This window comes from Pongo pygmaeus, chromosome 8 (genome assembly GCF_028885625.2).
Source record: "Pongo pygmaeus isolate AG05252 chromosome 8, NHGRI_mPonPyg2-v2.0_pri, whole genome shotgun sequence".
In the NCBI taxonomy this organism is placed as follows: Eukaryota; Metazoa; Chordata; class Mammalia; order Primates; family Hominidae; genus Pongo; species Pongo pygmaeus.
This window is the reverse complement of record NC_072381.2, coordinates 21162024-21182324: the sequence shown is the minus strand read 5'-3', so window position 1 is coordinate 21182324 and position 20301 is coordinate 21162024. Positions and strand designations below refer to the sequence as shown.

Below are 20301 nucleotides of genomic sequence, written 5' to 3'. Positions count from 1 at the left end.
ATTTTAAATTTTTTGAGGAATCTCCATGCTGTTTTCCATAATGGCTATACTAATTTACATTTTCATCAACAGTGTACAAGGGTTTCCTTTTCTCCACATCCTTGCCAACATGTGTTGTCTTTTTGATAACATCCATCCTAACAAGTGTGAGGCGATTTTCCATTGTGGTTTTAATTTGAATTTCCCTGATGATTGGTGATGTTGAGCATTTTTCATACACTGTTGGCCATTTGTATGTCTTCTTTTGAGAAATGTCTATTCAGGTCCTTTGCCCACTTCTTAATCAGGCTATTTGTTTTCTTACTATTGAGTTTCTTTCTCCTTTTATTTCTTGACCAGAGTAGATTGATTATTTAAGCAATTGAACATTTACAGTGGTTTTTGGTGTATTATGAGTTTTTGAGCACTGGAGTCAATGACATTTATGCATATGCTTTTGGTTTTTAGCAGTTAGTATTGCGAGATTGAGATTTTGACACCTAAAAGAAAAGGAACATATTTCTTTAAATGTGTAAATTAAATTTTCCAATGAATTATGGTTTGTTCAATACTTGAATGGTCAGATTTCATCTCTGAGCATACGTTTTCTTTTGATTCTATTAATTTACTTTAGTATTTCCTACAATTCAGAAACCATAAAAAATGTTACTCACTTTAAGCAGAGGCACAGAGTCAAAGTCATACAGCAATTTTAAAGATACAGTTTTAATTTTAACAATTTATGGAAGCCCATGAGAATGTGGATGTATTTGAAGAAAAAAAGGCTGAATTTTCATTTTAGCAAAATAGTCTATAATTAACTCTCTTCTGAGAATGCCTGTATTTCAAGCCAATTATACTTTTTTTATTTTCAATAGTTTCCAATGAGCTGTTTGTTGTATCATTCTTTCAGTTAATCAGTCTTTTAGTAATTCATTTATTCATTAAGTATTTTTGTCAGTTCTCCTCCTCCCCTAGACAAACATACCGGCAATTAGGGACAATGGGCATGTGCACAAATGTCATGATGGATTATCCTGAGTGAGTTGCAGAAGTGCTGATGTGAATCTGTGGCTGGGGGATCATGCAGTATTATGGAGAAGGGCTTATGGAGCAGGGGCATTCGAGCAGGGTTGTAAAGGGTACATAGATGTTGACCATTTAGCAAGGAAGAAGAACACATTTAAGAAATAGCAAAAGCAAATGGATTTGTTTGGAAATCTCAGTGCGGTGGGAAGAATCTGTGAACAGTCATGTGAATTTATTTTCTCTTCTTTTAAGCACCGCTCTCCTATTTAAATACTTGGCTACAGCACTGCATGAATCAGCATTTCTCAGGGTATGTTCTGAAGTGTACCAGTTGTGTAAGATGTTCCTGGAAAAAGAGGGCCAAATCTGAGAAATATTGCAGTTAGGAGCTTTTTTTTTTTTTTTTTTTTGAGTCTTACTCTGTCACCCAGTCACCCAGGCTGGAGTGCTGTGGCACCATCTCAGCTCACTTCAACCTCCACCTCCCAGGTTCAAGCGATTCTCCTGCCTCAGCCTCCTGAGTTGCTGGGATTACAGGCGCCCACCACCACGCCCAGCTAATTTTTGTATTTTCAGTAGAGATGGGGTTTCACCATGTTGGGCAGGCTGGTCTCGAACTCCTGACCTCAGGTGATCCGCCCGCCTTGGCCTCCCAAAGTGTTGGGATTACAGGCGTGAGCCATCGTGCCCTGCCTATAGTGGCTTTTTAACATTCTGTGGAATCTGTGTTCCATGGAGCATTGTTTAGGGAATGTTCCTCTGAAATAATATCCAACATCAGCTTTCTGTAGAAGAAATATCCCACCCTGTTTTTAGATGAATCTGTAGAAAGGAGCTTCAGGTGGCCGTATGCACACTGTGGATCTATTTAGAGTTGTAGACTAGGATCTCTCCACTCATTTTACAATTCTCTCTTCTCATCCTGAATTGGCAACTTTTTAAATTTTATAATAGATAATAAAAACAAACACATAAACTTACATATGGTTACATAGTCTGATGCATCTATGTTGAATAAATATAACATGATTATTATTTGATACATCATAATTATTTGTTGAAAGAATGAATATTTGAGAGACCTCAATTGTTTGGCGTGGCGGATCTGTTGCTGGGGAGTGACAGTTACAACGTGTGCAACTCTCTCACTAGGAAAGGTGATGATATTAAAATATTCCCATCTACAGTTCTTTTTGAGTACAAAGAATTCTAGTTTATAAATAAGTTAAAAAGAGAATTCCTTTAATCATGTATGTCTGTATGCACAAAATTGAGTCACATGCATGCTATTTAGTTAAAGAGAAAATTAAAATTTGAAGAATGATATCTTACAGTTGTCCCTCTTAAATGAGAAAGTTAAGCATTCAAGGAAAAGAGCTAATTATCCTGTTTATTGTGCATAGAAATCATACTTGAAGATCTTGGATTTTTGTAAGATTGCAGGCTTTCAAAATTCTGACAGGGCTGCTTCTAAATTCGTCAATGTTGACGGCTGTCTTTTTGTAGGATGACAACTGGTTGGTGTTGCTCCATTTTATTGAAAAAAGAAAAGTATCAAAAATGGCTCCACCATCTGTTGGATGTGAAGCATTGTACTATGAGATAGTGTGTAATGAGGAAAGGCTGTTGCTGGGATATCGCCTGAGACCCTTTTTAAGATACAAAATGTGCTATATGAGGGAAAAGGGCCTACTTCTGTCAGATTTAAGTCTTTAGAAGGGCTGTATAAGTAGGTTACAGGGAGATATTGGGGGAAGCACTGTCCTTTCTTGTTTGCATACACAGCAGACTTCTCCACCTTCTCTCCTTGATTTCTTGGGCAATGTTATTTTTGAACAAGAAAGGAAAAGTCTTTCTCGGAGGACTTAATTAAATGGTTCAATGGAGTTAACTACTTTTACTTTTCATATGGTTTAATTCTTTAAGTGAAAGCAAAGGCTCTCTGTGAAAGCCATTTGTTTTTGTTAATCAAAATGAATGTATACTTCTTATCAGGTGAAAGAGAAAATTGTTGCATTAAGAGCTTGTGGTCTGCAGGAAGAATCCAGAGGTTTGCTGGTCAATGGTTAAAAACTGGCTCTCTCGGAGAACAAAAAGGCCTGATTTGCAGTGTTTGCCATGTTCTGTGGTGAAAAATACTCCCACCATGGTAAATTTCAAGCCATCAAGCTGGCATTACATGATCTGAAGTTGGAAAGAACGGCGCAAAGGCACATCCTGATGGCGTTTTCCCTTACAGATACAAGAGATGTCACTAAGAGCAGAGACGATAATACCACGTAATAACATAATTAGGAAGTGAAGAGATTTGAACATTTATTACCTTTGCTTATATTACCATTGATTTAACTATAAGTTGATACAATTTAATTTTTAATAATGGCTGTATTTAGCAACTTACTCATAAAATTCTCAAAAAGTGCACAGTCAGCTCCCATGAGCCAGTGTGAGCCAACTCTAGCCCACTGCTGGTAGACCGGCCTGTGTCAGATTTTTGGATCCAACACTCACTAGCTGTGTAATCTCCAAGACATATGTTCCTCAGTCCCAAAGTGAGGAAAATGAGAGTATGTACCTCATAAGGTTGTTGGGAGGATTACATGAGATATTAAATACAGAGTCCTTGGAGGAGTACCCAGCACCGTACTAAGTGCTCAGTAAATGTAAGTAATTTTTAGCATTAGAGCTTTGGAAGTTGGGCATTCTTAGTCACAGGATGAGATAGGATGTCGGCACAAGATACAGTCACAAAGACCCTGCTGATAAAACAGGACGTGGTAAAGAAGCCAGACAAAACCCACCAAAACCAAGATGGCGATCAAAGTGACCTCTGGTCATCCTCGCTGCTCATTGTATGCTAATTATAATGCACTAGAATGCTAAAAGACACTCCCACCAGCACCATGACAGTTTACAAATGTATGGCAACGTCAGGAAGTTACTATATATGGTCTGAAGTGGGGAGGAACCCTCAGTTCTGGAAATTGCCCACCCCTTCCCTGGAAAACTCATAAATACTCCACCTCTTGTTTAGCATATAATCAAGAAATAACTATAGGTATACTCAGTCGAGCAGCCCACGCTGCTGCTCTGCCTATGGAGTAGCTATTTTTTTATTCCTTTATTTTCTTAATAAACTTGCTTTCAATAAAAAAAACAAAGAGTAGAGGGAATGCCATATGGCTGTATATCTGACTATCCTTCTAGTGATTTTAAATCTCAAATGCATTTAAGAATGGGCTGAAGGTTAGTATAACCTTCTTTCTGTTATTGCTTGTTTTTAGTAAAAGCAATTTCTCTCTCAGGTCAAAACTCTCCTTTTTCTTCTTGGCTTTTTTCCATGTCATCTGCATCTTCCGTTGGTTGTTAGTGGTGATGATGACATTGACTTTGCTCAATCTTGGCAGTGCTGTTGCAATATTGAAGCTGCAGTGGCTTTGCAAGCTTTTGATGGGACATCTGTAGCTCTAGAATGAAGCTGGAACAGAAAACCAAATACCGCATGTTCTCCTTTATAAGTGGGAGCTAAACATTGAATACACATGGACACAAGGAAGGTAACAATAGACATCAGGGCCTACTTCAGGATGGAGTGTGGGAGGAGAGTGAGGACTGAAAAACTATCAGGTATTATGCTGATTACCTGGGTAACAAAATTATCTGTTCACCAAACCCCCACAACATGCAGTTTACCCATGTAACAAATCTGCACATGGAGCCCTTAAACCTAAAATAAAAGTTGGAAAGTGTATTAGTTCATTGTATTGCTATAAGGAACTACCTGAGACTGAGTAATTAATAAAGAAAAGGGGCTTAATTGGCTCATGGTTCCACATGCTGTACGGGAAGCATGGCTGGGGAGGCTTCAGGAAACTTACAATCATGGTGGAAAGTGAAGAGGAGGCAGGCTCATGTTACATAGCTGGAGGAGAAGGAAGAGGGCTAAGGGGAAGGTGCTACACACTTTTAAACAACCAGATCTCATGAGAATGAACTCACTCTCACGAGAAAAGCAAGGGGGAAATCCCCCCATGATCCAATCAGCTCTAACCAGGCCCCTCCTCTAACATTGGGGATTACAATTTGACTGAGATTTGGGCGGGGACACAAATCCAAACCATAAAGAAAAAAAAAAGAAATGTGATTTCTCAGGTTGGTGGTGGGATCTGGTGGGAGGTGTTTGGGTCATGGGGGCCGATCTCTCATGAATGGCTTTGTGTCCTCCCCATGGTAATGAGTGAGTTCTCGCTCTGTTAATTCACATGACAGCTGGCTGTTTAAAGGATTCTGGCATCTCCTTCTCTCCTCTATTGCTCCTTCTCTCACCAGGTGACACACCTGCTCCCCCTTCACCTTCTGCCATGACTGGAAGCTTACTGAGGCCTCACCAGAAACAGATGCTGGTGCCATGCTCCCTGTGCAGTTTGCAGAACTGTCAGCCAAATAAACCCTCTTTCTTTTTTTTTTTTTTTTTGGATGGAGTCTTACTCTGTCACCAGGCTGGAGCAACCTCCACCTCCTGGGTTCAAGCGATTTTCCTCCCTCAGCCTCCCAAGTAGCTGGGATTACAGGTGCCCACCACCACACCCAGCTAATTTTTGTATTTTTAGTAGAGACGGGGCTTCATCATGTTGGCCAGGATGGTCTCAATCTCCTGACCTCGTGATCCACCTGCCTCAGCCTCCCAAAGTGCTGGGATTCCAGGTGTGGGCCAGCACGCCCAGGCAAACCCTCTTTCTTTAGAGATTACCCAGTCTCAGGTATTCTTATATTAATACAAACAGACTAACAGTTGGCATTTCAAAAATATTATCTGGCTGCATAATCCTATGCTATTAAACCTCTGCCAGTCAAAAGGATCATCCCACATGGCACGGTCTACTGCATCCTCCCATTCTTTATGATTAGTTGTTTTCCTGCTTGCTTCTGTGAGGTCTGTATTTGTCAAACTGTGGATTGGCTCCATTTACTGGGTCAGGACATTGATTTAATGGGTCAAGACCAACATTAAGAAAAAATGAATATACTAGAATAAAATAGAAAAAGTTAAATGGCATCACACAAAATTAGTCTAGGTATTATTCCGAAGCTTGCATTTTATATGCATCTGTGCATGTACTGAGCTGTGAGGTGAGATGCATCTCTTACTGTGGGCTCTAATCAAAGTTTTAAAAACTCCATTTTAAGTCATGTTCAGTGGTTACTGAATCTTTTATATAATTTAGTTCTCTCTTGAATTTTCTTGTCATCATAGAAAATGTCCTATATCAATTTTTACATCTATAACCATCTGATCTTCGAAAAACCTGACAAAAACAAAGGGGAAAGGATTCCCTATTTAATAAATGGTGCTGGGAAAACTGGCTAGCCATATGCAGAAACAGAAACTGGACCCCTCCCTTACACCTTATACAAAAATTAACTCAAGATGGATTAAAGACTGAAATATAAAACCCAAAACCATAAAAACCCTAGAAGAAAACCTAGGCAATACCATTCAGGACATAGGCATAGGCAAAGACTTCATGACTAAAACACCAAAAGCAATGGCAACAAAAGCCAAAATTGACAAATGAGATCTAATCAAACTGAAGAGCTTCTGCTCAGCAAAAGAAACTATCATCAGAGTGAACAGGCAACCTACAGAATGGAAGAAAATTTATGTAAGTAACCCATTGGACAAAGGTCTAATATCCAGAATCTACAAGGGACTTAAACAAATTTACAAAAAAAACAAACAAATAACCCCATCAAAAGTGGGCGAAGGATATGAACAGAACACTTCTTAAAAGAAGACATTTGTGCAGCCAACAAACATATGAAGGAAAGCTCATCTTTGCTGGTCATTAGAGAAATGCAAATCAAAACCACAATGAGATACGATCTCACGCCAGTTAGAATGGTGATCATTAAAAAATCTGGAAAGAACAGATGCTGGCGAGGATGTGGATAAATAGGAATGCTTTTACACTGTTGGTGGGAGTGTAAATTAGTTCAACCATTGTGGAAGGCAGTGTGGTGATTCCTCAAGGATCTAGAGCCAGAAATACCATTTGACCCAGCAATCCCATTACTGTGTATATACTCAAAGGATTATAAATCATTCTACTATACAGACTCATGCACACGTATGTTTATTGCAGCACTATTTACAATAGCAAAGACTTGGAACCAACCCAAATGCCCATCAATGATAGACTGGATAAAGAAAATGTGGCACATATGCACCATGGAATACTATGCAGCTGTAAAAAAGAATGAGTTCATGTCCTTTGCAGGGACATGGATGAAGCTGTAAGCCATCGGTCTTAGCAAACTAACACGAGACAAGAAAACCAAACACTGCATGTTCTCACTCATAAGTGGGAGTTGAACAATGAGAACACATGGACACAGGGAGGAGAATATCACACACCAGGGCCTGCCAGGGGCTGGCGGTAAAGGGGAGAGACAGCATTAGGACAAATACCTAATGCATGCAGGGCTTAAAACCTAGATAACGGGTTGATAGGTGCAGCAAACAACCATGGCACATGTATACCTATGTAACAAACCTGCATGTTCTGCACATCTATCCCAGAACTTAAAGTAAAATAAAAAATATATATAGAGGGAGTGCATGGGTTATAACCTTGAGTTGCTACTTGATTGAAAAGGTCATGCTTTTCCCCTCATAGTTAGGTAATAATTTGGCCCTCAAAACCTTAAAGGCATAGTTTTGCTGATAAGAAGATGTGATATCATAACTTTAGAGGCAAACTTTTCTCTCTCTCTCTCTAGAAGGTTTCTGAAGAATCTGCTTTTGATTCTGAAATCTCCCTAGGGTATGTCTTATGGAGATATTTTTGCTGTTTCTGCTGGGCATTTAGTTTGTTCTTCAGAGGTGAAGATGCAAGTGGTTCTTACTCCCTTTCTTGTTTCTGAACCTCGTATTAAATGAATTTGTCTACAGTTTCCTTAGCTTTTCTCTTATTTTGTCTATTTATCTTTCTACTCTTCATTAGAGGAGGGTTTTTTGATCTCCAATTTATCTTGAATGTTCATTCCATTATTCTATCTCTCTGTTGATATTTTATTTCAACAATCACATTTTTTTTAAAAATCACTTTTTAAATTTTATGTAAAGTAAAATTTATTTTTGGAATATGATTCTATGAGTTTTGACAAACCCATATAGTCGAGTAACCACTGCCACAATCAAAGTATGGAACATTTCATCACTCCCTAAAATTCTCTCTTGTGGCCCCTTTGTGGTGAACCTGTCCTGACTGTCACCCCGGCCCACATGAACCACTAATTTCAACACATATGTTTTTATTTTTTAAATTTTTTAATGGCTCCTTGGTATTTCTGATTCCCATTTTTTTCTTTGCAATTTGTTCTTACTTTATTGATCTAACTTGATTTTGTTGTGATATTCAAAATCATGTGATGTCATGTCCTCTTGAATGGTTTTCAGGGTTCTCATGCATGAATTATCTGCTTCTTCCAGGGCTAGCCATGTTGTCTTGTGCTCGCTCTCTCCCTCTCCCCATCCCCTCCACCCCCACCCTCATTTTCATCTTCGTTCTTTTGTTTCTTGCTGGTTGGGTTTTCTTAAATGACTGGAGGGTCGCTGGCTGCTTGTTCATTTTTAGGAGCAAAGAGGAGGCTGAATAGCACAGGTAGCCAGAATGGGTTTCCGTTGCAATGGGGAAGGCCTGATTCCTGAGTAGGTCTTAGACTTGACTGGGAATGCTGACTGTGGGCTTCTACAAGTGCTGTGCATGGCCAGGGGTGTCAACAGACCAGCTTCTGTAAAGTGCACAGGTGGGAACAGCTAGGGTGGAGAACCTCTGGAGTTTCTGGAATAAACAAAACAAAACAAAAGCAAGGAGGGCTGTATTCCAGGGGTCAAGAGCTTTAGAATATTCTACCCTTGAGTAGTGTTGCTTTCCCTACCTGGTGTCTGATGTGGAGATCTACAAGTCACCTCCAGGCCTATCTTCCTCATCTCTGGCCTCAAGACAGGGTATGTCCACGCTCAGGTGGATGGCTCGCTCTCTGTAGAGACAAGCTTACGTCTGTACCTGGGGTAGATGCCTCTTCTGCTGGAGGAATGTTCTTTGCTTATATGGAGTAAAAGGAGGGTGCAAAGGACCTGAGTAGCCAGCTGATCTGAATGCACTTTTTGAATAGCCTGGCCATTGTGGGCTTGGTGACATTTCCAGAGCCCCTATCTGTCTGATATTATTGGCTGTTTTGTTTTTCTATGAATCTGTTCCTATTCATTGACTATCAACTAAGGGATCTTCCTTCTTTCCTTTCTACTGTCAATGCTTTTATTCTTTATTTTTTAAGGTTTTAAATTTGAGACAGAGCCTTGCTGTGTTGCCCAGGCTGGAGTGCAGTGGTGCAATTATGGCTCACTGCAGGCTCGACCTCCCAGGATCAAATGACCCTCCCACCTCAGCCTCCCGAGTAGCTGGGACCAGAGGTGTACACCACCACACCTGGGCTAATTTGAGAATTTTTTGTAGAAAGGAGGTCTTGTTATGTTGCCCACGTTGGTCTCTGGGCTCAAGCAATCCTCCCGCCTTGGCCTCCCAAAATGCTGTGATTTTAGGCATGAGCCGCTGCGCCTGTCCTTTTCTTTTTTTTCTTTTGTCTTTTGAGACTCCAGCTGTGTCCTCCAGGCTGGAATGCAGTGATGTGATCTTGGCTCACTGCACCTTCTGCCCCCTGGGTTCAAGTGATTATCCTGCCTTGGCCTCCTGAGTAGCTGGGATTACAGGTGCGCACCACCATGCCCAGCTGATTTTTGTATTTTTGGTAGAAATGGGATTTCACCACGTTGGCCAGGCTTGTCTTGAGCTCTTGACCTCAAGTGATCCATTCACCTCAGCCTCCCAAAGTGCTGGGATTACGGGCCTGAGCTACTGTGCCCAGCTCTTTTATTCTTTTAAACAACTCTCTTTCTTCCTCTCTCTGTATGTATGTACATGTTATATATGTATGTATGTACATTTAAAAATATTTCAGCTGGGCTTTGGGTGGGAGGTTTGCCATTTGAGAAGAAAATGTGTATGACTTTGAAGGTAATAAGGATATTTATTTTAAAATATGGTGTCTAGTTCAGACCTTCTACAAAAATCTTCTTTTCTTCCTATGCCATTAACCTGTGATGGAAAAGGTTTAAAGCTGGACATCTTTCTCCTGATTCAAGGCACTGAACACAGCAGAAGTATAATGACCTATTGAGTTTTATTTTAATTATATAATCGATGACCAGGAATAAGTATATTTAAAGAAGAGCTGATATATTTTGTGGTTAGATTCTGCCTTGAAGTACCTAGGAAGAGAATGTGATTTCCTTATTGAGTTGCTTGGAAGAGGTGAGGAGAATAGTCGGGGTCACAGTAGTTGACAGTGTTGTACACAATGCTTACTCCATTTTCTTTAACACATACTGTTGTAAAATATACTAATTTTGGGGGGCGGGGGGAAGGAGAGCATCAGAATAAATAGCTTGGGGGCTGGGCATGGTGGCTTATGCCTGTAATCCCAGCACTTTGGGAGGCCGAAGTGGGCAGATCACTTGAGGCCAGGAGTTCGAAAACAGCCTGGCCAACATGGTGAAATTCTGTTTCTGCTAAAAATACAAAAATTAGCCAGGCGTGGTGGCAGGCGCCTGTAATCCAGCTACTCAGGAGACTGAGGCATGACGATCACTTGGGCCTGGCAGGTGGAGATTACAGCGAGTTGAGATTGTGCCGCTGCACTCCAGCCTGGGCAACAGAGCTAGACTCCAGCCTGGGCAATCTGTCTCAAAAATAAATGAATAAATAAATAAATAAATAAATAAGAATAAATAGCTAGTGCATGCTGGGCTTAACACCTAGGTGATGGGTTGACAGGTGCAGCAAACCACCATGGCAGATATTTACCTGTGTAACAAACCTGCACATCCTGCACATGTACCCTGGAACTTAAAATAAAAATTAAAAAAAGATGCTAATTTTGGTATAATTTTTCCCTTCCCTCAGTCTGTCTATCCTGAAAAACCATATTTAAATGAATTTAATGTATAAAATTTGGAACTTAATAAATTGAAGTGCGTTAGACAGTTTCCTCCTCTCCCCAAGAACAGTCCTTTTACTCCATAGTGGAGGCCAATGGTTACATAGATGTTAGTCTGTTGAAATTGCTTTTGTAGCCATACAAGTTAGGAAATAACTGATCTGCAAATTGTCAAATAAGTAGAGTCTACGGATTGCAAGGAGGCTTATCCTGTGCTCCAGGATGTCTGGCAACAGGTGCCTGCATTACTGTGCTGAGAAGAATGTTGGATCTTTTCTGGACTCTACTGAGAGTGGTGTGATTAGTAATGTCTGCTCTGAGCACAGGAGGTAGCACATAAGCTAGGCATAGATCAGTATGCCAGTGGTAGTGGTTGTTCTTGTTATTTTTATTGTTAATTATTAGTTTTCCACAATTTATTTAGCTTATTTATTATTTTGGTCCATACATTTATCTATAAGACCATATTTTAATGGAAAATATATACCTGAATGTAATATGGTATTTCTAGTTTTGTTTGGGTCTTTTTTTTTTTTTTGAGATAGGGTCTTGCTCTGTTGCCTAGGCTGGAGTGCAGTGGTGCAGTCACAACTTACTGCAGCCTCAACCTCCCAGGCTCAAGCAGTCCTTCCACCTCAGCCCCCCAGTAGCTGAGACTACAGGTATGTGCCATCACACTCAGCTAATTTTTGTATTTTTTTGTAGAGATGAGGTTTTGCCATGTTGCCCAGGTTGGTCTCAAAGTCCCTAACTCAAGCAATCCACCCGCCTCGGCCTCCCAAAATGCTGGGAGTACCAGCGTGAGCCACTGTGCCCAGCCTGGTGTTTTTTAAAGAAATATTTTATTTGAAGATGTAGTTTCATATAAGAGCCAAGTGAGATATTGATATTTTATCATACAATTTTCTTTTCTTTTCTTTCTTTCTTTTTTTTTTTTTTGAGACGAAGTCTCACTCTGTTGCCAGGCTGGAGTGCAGCGGTGCAATCTTGACTCACTGCAACCTCTGCCTCCCAGGTTCGAGTGATTCTCCTGCCTCAGCCTCCTGAGTAGCTGGGACTACAGGCGCACGCCACCATGCCTGGCTAATTTTTGTATGTTTAGTAGAGACGGGACAATTTTCAATAAGAGATTTCTGTTCTACATGGATGAATTTTGAGAGTGATAAGAGATTTAAGTTTTAATATTTGTGATATATTCTTATGAGTGGGAACTAAATATTTACACATTTATGTCCATCTACACGTGGTCTTTTCTTAAAAATAGAATTATTTTATGGTTTTCCCCCATCTTTAGGCTTTAAATAATTATTTTTGTTCATATTGCACATTTGCTATAGGTATGATACTTATTTATTATCTTTATCAAAGGAATCGAATGTGATCCTTCTTGTGCTTCTAATGTTCTGTTTTCTTATAAACTTTGTTTTGATATTTTTCAGACTATACTCATATCTTAGATACTCGAGTCCCAAATCTGCATGTGTTTATCTTGGCTGTAATCAACAGTGCCGGTTGGTATTCCTGGGCACAAATCACAGGGCTGCTCGATGTCACACATTTCCTTGTTTGTGTATTCCCGCGATCAATATCAGCAACAGCACAGGGGATAGACTCTTTTCCACCAGCTCATATTTTTCTTAAACAACATGTAGGGGTGTGTGTGTGAGTGTGTATTAATTTCTCGCCTTTTACACCATAATTCAAAATCTAGGTGACATGTTCCAATAGCCAATAAACATTTCATAGTGGGGTAGGTCAGGTTTACCGTGTAATCCCTTTGATAATGCCTTCTTTTATAAATACATGAGAGAAGTTACAATTGAGTCCTGCTGAGGAAGTAGATCAATAGGTGGCAAGTTGTTTGACCCTTCGAGCCAGAAAGAGAATTTGGTAAATTGTTAGACAGGTTATTGACTGCCCTTTAGAGAGCCAGGGGTTTGGATTCTGTAACTCCTTTCAGCTGGGGCTTGTATTTCACCTATGAGAGGCCTACATTATCATAATCCATTTTTTGCTTTTATGTTATCTATCAGCAGCTCTCATGAATCTGCTTTCTGAAGAGCATTCCCCATTTATGTGCTCTAATTCACTGTCTTTTAAAAAAATTATAAAATTGATATTTTGCAACCAGAGGCATTATATGTGAGTTGTTTATAGAGGTGCTGCTACAGGGAAGAAGATTAGTGGTAGAATCAAGAACAAGCCGATGGCTGTGGAAGGAAATTCATGAGTAGACATCGCATCAACACTACAGGAAGATAGGCTCAAAAAGCATCTTAGACCCCAAAATCCTAGAAGAATATCAGGCTTATAGTCATTGTAATTATGTCTTTGGCTGATGTTGAATGGTGCTAATGGTACACTACCAAATTTTTACTTAAGTGGCTCGATTGAGTGGAAAATGCCCAGATTGACCCCAATATGTAAAAAAGGTAGTATCTTAAAATGTCTACCTATTAAACGGTGATTCTCCTGGCTCTGCTCAAATGGGAAATCTATGGAAATATGTAGAATTGTTGCACTTATGTTATCATGAGACTTAAAACATTTGATGGGAGAATTTCTTCATTTGTACAATTTTACACACCTGAAATTATAATCCAATTTGGATTATTTTTGTAAATTATTAATAGCTTCTTATACCATTTCCTAGGACATTTTACTCATTTGAGTTTTTGAGTTTTGAGTTTTGAGTTTTTTATTCAAGGGAAAAAATGTTCCGTTTTTCTTGTTATCTCATATAATAGGCGGTTTTGCTTTACAGTTCTGAAACTAACAGACAGAATCTTTTATGTGCAATTAATGTGAGTTTTAAAATCTTCTTATGGGGAATAAAATATGAAGACAAGTAAAGTAAGTATGTGTATACTCTGTCCTGGAAGAAGTGATGAAGGAGGCCCAGGGCTTGGCTTTTGGGGGTTCAGGTCTTCTACAACTTGGGCTCCCAGTGGGAAAGAAAGAAAATGGTAGGAGGAGAAACTGTCTAGGCAGCAGAGGCATCTGCAAAAGCAAGTGGCCGACTCTGTTCTGTTCTTGCTGCGGCAGCTTGGAGCTGGCTTCAGTTCAGATTTTCTAGGCATTGGAGGAGGTCTTCCTTAAACAAATCTGTTAACATTTTTGTTTTGGGGAGAACACAGCGCCACATAGATGTAAATTCACCAGTTCATATTTCTGTCTGAAGTTGCTGCATCTCACTGCTCCCCTGGGCCTCCCATCCCGGCAGGAGTAGGCGCGGTCTTGGTCCATCCAATCTTCATCCCTATGCCTGGTTTCTGTCCTGTGGTCCTCTGGCTGTGTTTGTTCCCGTTGTTCCCTCTGCCAGGGGAAACCTCTTTGTTTGAGCGTTGGATTCCTTGGGCTTCTGCAGCTCCGGGCTTTCTCTTCCTGGGGTAGTTGTGGTGGCAGCTTTCTCATGGTGAGCAGGTGATGGCTGACCCCCATAGGGTTTATCATCATTCTCTTTCTCTCTCTCTCAGGTCTGTCTGCCTCCACCCTAGTGGCATGCTGTTTCCTTTTCTCACTACTTCTGGGCTTAAATGCAGACATCCTCAGTGAAGCTAACTCAGATGGGACAGACTTCCACGAGGAGAGCCAGTGTCACAACAGAGAGAATCATTCTTTCTTTCTACTACTCTGTTCTCATTCCATATGGTACATGTGGGCATCACGCTTTTTCCACCACATGGGAGCTGTTGGAGGCAGGGTGATGGTCATCAGTACACACCGGTGTGTCCTAATGGTAATTTGTACCCAGGCCTGCTCTGATCTTTCAGATGCCATTTTTGATTGGTGAGTGTCATGATGTACAGGTGTTAAGTGGTTTGAATACCACCCCTGCCTGGAGACATGACTAATATCTTTGTCACAAATTCCGTATTTGACATATTGGCTCAGGTGCAGATCTGGAGTCGTGCTCCTTTTTTGCCATCTTTCCTATCTGACTCCTTCCAGTGGTCTTTGTTCCCTTTGTCTCCTGGACCATGGCTAGAGTTCCCAGTGTGGTCTTTTGGGACATTCATCGCACCTACTTTGTTTTCATCTTTCCTTGCTGGTTCTTCCTCAGACAGTTGAGCTGCAGTTACTTTTCCCTCACCACTTGTAGGGTATTGGTGCTCTGTGTCTGAGCTCTGAGATGGAGCAGGAGGGTTAGAACCTCGCTTCACCAAGCGTTCTCCTTTGGTGGAGGGGCTGGCGTTACCTTTAGGGGCTGATCAGGTTTGGTAGATTTAGAAGTTGGAGAGTGACAGTCTTCCTCCTTATTGAGTGTTTCATTTTCTAGAGACTTCTCAGTGTCTCTCCTTCCTGCATCCTGGTCTGACGGACTTCTGCCGGGTGTGGCGGAGGTCCCAGTCTGCGATGACTCACTTCCTGTCCTCGACCGTTCCGGTTCCTGAGTTTGTTCACTTTGCCAGCTTGGGTGTCTCTCCCGAGGCCGTCGTTCTAGTTTTGGCTCATCCAGTTGACGCTGCAACTTCTCTTGTTCCTTCTGTAGCCGTTCTTCTACTTCTGTTTCTCTAGCAGCTGTATCAACAGGCTTTGCCACTCCAAAGACAGAGGCAGCTCGACTGGACTGGGAGGTACTAGCAGAAGAATCATTTCCCTTAGGAGTGTTATGAGGCTTTAGATTCAGTTTGGATCTTTGGGGGGGACCTCTATCATCACACCTATAATCATCCCGAGAGTAATCATCTCTGGAGCTGCACGACCCATCATCCCGTCTGTTGTATCAGTCTTCATAGTGGTCCCTGCCTCCTCTGTAGTCATCGTCCCTGCGGTACCCACTGCCAAATGCCCTTCCGCCACTGCCTATCCAGCAATGATAGCCTCTAGCATAGTCTCTGCTGCCTCGGTCATCACAGCGATCCCTACCGCCAGCCATATGGATCCATATCCCGGCATGGGCCATCCCGATACTCATACCAGTACCCATGGCCATACCGGTCTGAATCATAACGATCTTGATACTTGTCTCCAAAGCTATCATCACCCCTTCTAGGCGGGTAGTCATCAAAGCTGTCTGTGGCAGAACGAGCCCTCCAGTCTGTATCTGTTTTGTCAGAATCCCGATTTCTATCACGGCCAAAAGAACGATCGTCCCTGTCTTTATCCTGTGCTTGATCAGCAACATCCACTCGAATTCTCCTGTTACCTAGAGACTCTTCATTGAGACTCAGGGCACCGAGCAGGGAATCCAGGTCCTCAAATTCAGCATAACCAAAACCTTTCAACCTCTCTGGATTGCTGGGTTCACGTGGTAAACGCACTGCACTGATACTTAATCCTCTAAAGAATTCCTTAATTGACTCTTCTGTCACATCATAGGATAGGTTCCCTAGAAAAGAAGCGTAGGGTGGCGATTTGGGAAGAAGGCTCGGGTCGATATTGGGTTCCCGAGCAGCCGGTGGAGCAGTGGGAAGGATGGAACTGTCAATTGGAGGCGCCCTATACACATTGTTATCATTACTGGGTCAAGTTGTTGAAACATCTCCTTTCAGGTCGTCTGTTTCATCAGCCCAGCTGACTGGTTTGGAAACATAGGTGCTTCCTCCACCAGTCCCCCACTCGTCAGCTAGAAAGTCTGTTAGGGAGATACTTTTCCTCTTCTTATTCGTCTTTTTTGCTGAGGCCGCCATGTTGGGAGCGGGAAAGCAACACTTCCATTTTAAAAAGCATTTTGTCTCATATTAGTATAGCTATTTTATGGTGGAATTTAAAAATATGACAATATCAATCTTTTAGCTGGCAAATATTGCCTATTTACATTTTTATGATTATTGAATTGTTTCTCCCAACTGTTAAATTTCTATTTGTCCTGTTTATTCTATGCTTTTTCTCGCTGTCTTCATTTTTAAAAAAAATTATATTGAGTTAGATTTTTGGTTCTTCTAAAAAATTTGATAATTTCCCTTTTGTAGGATTTGAATTTATGTAATCTTATTTCCATTCTTTGTGATTATACTTAAAATGTTGTTGCATGTGCTTAAACAAAATCTAAAATTCAATAATATTCTAACCTTTCTCATGAAGGATAGAAAGATCTTAGGATACTTTCATTCTCATATGCCCTCTCAACTTATTGTCCAGTATTTTAGCTTTGTCTTTAAAAAAATCCTATATTTTAGACATTGTTATTATTCCACACAACGTGTGTTTGTGTGTGTGCCTGTGTATGCCTGTGTGCACATTTACATTCTATTTGCTTGCCACTCTCCTTTTTTGCATTTTAGCTTTTTCATCTGGAATTATTTTCTTTCTTCCTGACAGTGTATTCTTTATAATAAATAGCTTCATAGAAGACCTGATGGTGGTAATCTCTCTCAGAGTCTGCTTATTTTTAAATGTTTTATTTCTCATTCTTCTTCTTCTTCTTCTTTTTTTTTTTTTTTTGAGATGTTTGAGATGGAGTCTCGGTCTGTCAGCCAGGCTGGAGTGCAGTGGCACAATCTCAGCTTACTGCTACCTCTGCCTCCTGGGTTCAAGCAATTCTCCTGCCTCAACCTCCTGAGTAGCTAGGATTATAGGTGTGTGCTACCATGCCTGGCCAATTTTTGTATTTTTAGTAGAGACAGAGTTTCACCACATTGGCCAGGCTGGTCTTGAACTCCTGACCTCAGGTGATGTGATCCACCTGCCTCGGCCTCCCATAGTGCTGGGATTACAGGTGTGAGCCACTGCACTTGGCCTATTTCTCATTCTTTAAAGATACTTTTGAATGACATAAAACAATCATTTTTGCTACAAAATGGAGTGGTTCAGACTTAGGAGGAATAATTAAAATTACATTTAAACCTTGTATCATCTTCCTACATCCCTAACAGTTAGTTATGGTCTTGGTCGTTGGGTAAAATGACTTCCACAGTTAAAATCAGAGTGTGAAAGATGGTCCCCAGCAAAGAGATTGGTCTCTCTCCTAACTCAGAGAGGAGGAGCTAAAAAGCCAGTTTCATGATGTGAAGTCACGACTTTTGCTTTTTAAATGTTCTTTAAAAGTAGGGCCAGGTGTGGTGGCTCATGCCTGTAATCCTAGCACTTTGGAAGGCTGAACTGGTTGGATCACTTGAGTCCAGGAGCTCGAGATCCAGCCTGCGCAACGTGATGAAACCGCATCTCAACAAAAAATACAAAAATTAGCCTGGCATGGTGGCAGTTGCCTCTGGTCCCAGCTACTCAGGAGGCTGAGATGGGAGGATCACCTGAGTCTGGGAGGTGAAGTCTGCGGTGATGTGTGGTCCTGCCACTGCACTTCAGCCTAGGTGACAGAGTGAGACTCTATCTGAAAAGTTGAAAAAAAAAAATAAAGTATTTTTTTTTAAAGGCAATACGTTAAATATTTAGTGTGCTTCTTCCTTTATGAATGAAAGCCTGTTACGCACAAAGGGGCCTGTGCTGGGGTCCCCAAGAACATCCTCAGGTTTGATGATTCGCTGGGAGGTTTCACAAGACTCAGCGTACAGTCCTGCTTATTCGTGTGGCCATGATTTGTTATGGTGAAAAGACACAGAGCAAAATCAGCAAAGGTAAAATGCATGGGGACAGGTCAGGAGGAAGCAAGACGCTTGTTCTAGCAGAACCACACAGGATGCGCTTAACTCCTCCAGCAATGAATTGTGACAACCTACGTCAAACACTGCCAACCAGCGAAGCTCCTTAAAGACTTAGTGCCCAGGGGTGGCGGAGAGGGGGAGTGGGTTATCACCAAATTCCAGACACCCATAAAGAAAGCAGGTGTTTAGCTGTTTGTACTAACAGCTTTAGCACAGTGAACCACTCTTGGTGGTTAATGGTGGTAGAAAACCCTCCCCAAATTCAAGTTCCCAGACACCAGAGAAGGGCTGTCCTTGTAAGCAGGCCTTTCAAATGCTAGCAGGCAGCCCTGCCATGTTAACTCATTTTCACATACAGCCCATAAGGAAATCATCATATAGCAACAAATTCTTTTGACATCTGAATTCTGCTCTCAGATCCTCTAGTTTGAGTGTAAATGTGACAGTGGTTAGGTAAACGGAAAGCCAGGGAAGGTGGACTTAAGTGCTCAGGAGGGAGAAGATGGAGATGGATATAATTGACTTAGAATATGGCAAAAGATTAAGGGGCCGTGGTGGCTGTTTGATTTCACCAGGAGACAGGAATGAAAACAAAGTTTAGAGATTTGTTAGAGCTGGAAGTCTTAAAATTAGTGGTTGCCTATAATGTTAGAGATTTATATCTATTAAACAAGGTTTACTAACCTCAGCACTGTTGACATTTGGGACAGGATAAGTCTGTCAGGGAGGGGGCTGTAGAGTGTACTGTACAATAGCCTCATTCCTGGCCTTCTGACCAAGAGATGTCAGTAGTATTTTCCCCTCCCTACTCACTCCCAAATGTGACAACCAGAAATGTCTCCAGACATTGCCTACTGCCAAATGTCCTCTGAGGACAGTATGAAAACATGGGATTTACAGAAAATAAATCCATGAAGATCTTAGCTTTATATGTCTGAGTTGTTCACTAATATTTCACATTTACAGTAGTTTTCCATTTATAAAACTTTTTCATGTGATTCCAGCAGCAACTTCATGAGAGAACCAGGAATATTTTATTCCCACTAAATAGATGAAGGTCGTGAGACACAGTGGTTCAATTACTTTGCAGGAGAGCAAAGAGAAAGTAGTAGTAGTTAATAGCCATAGCATTAATAGTAATAGTAATAATAATATTATAATTAATGGTAGACATTTTCTTGAGTGCCTACTATGAGCCACAAATGGTTTCAAATGACTTACACGTGTGAATTTTGCAGCAAGCCTGAATCTTGCTACTATTATGTTTTTCTTATAGATGAGAAAGTTGAGGCCAGAGAGGTTAAGAAACCTAACCCAAAGGCACACAGATGGAAGGTAGACAAGCCGAGTACAAACCCAGGCACTTTGACTCCTGTGCTCCTATAAGCACTGGAATCTGGATAAAAAGAGAGTGTTTCTGGGTTCTCGCTCTCCCCAGTCACGTTCTTTCTCATTCCCATCTCCATGGAGGTTGCCATTTGCTTATGTCGCTTCCTGCATTTTGACGAGCTCTGACGAGGTCTAGTGATTTGCATATAACTTTTCGTATATTTTTAACAACTGAATCTCACAGAGAAAAAAAATTTGAAGTCATCTTTCTGTGACCTAACTTTGCTATTTCAGATGCAGTCTTCTATTATTATCTTGATTCTCTCTGTCTTTATTTTTAATACAGCATTTTATGGAAATC

General features: G+C 41.0%; 1 protein-coding gene and 1 pseudogene across 2 annotated transcripts in view; one reads left to right on the top strand and one right to left on the bottom strand.

Moving 5' to 3' along the window:
- NEBL (nebulette) overlaps positions 1-20301 on the top strand; it is a 399766-nt gene that overhangs the window by 127803 nt on the left and 251662 nt on the right. The gene's annotated exons all lie outside the window — the stretch shown is intronic.
- On the bottom strand, positions 14930-16700 carry LOC129006467 (eukaryotic translation initiation factor 4B-like; annotated as a pseudogene).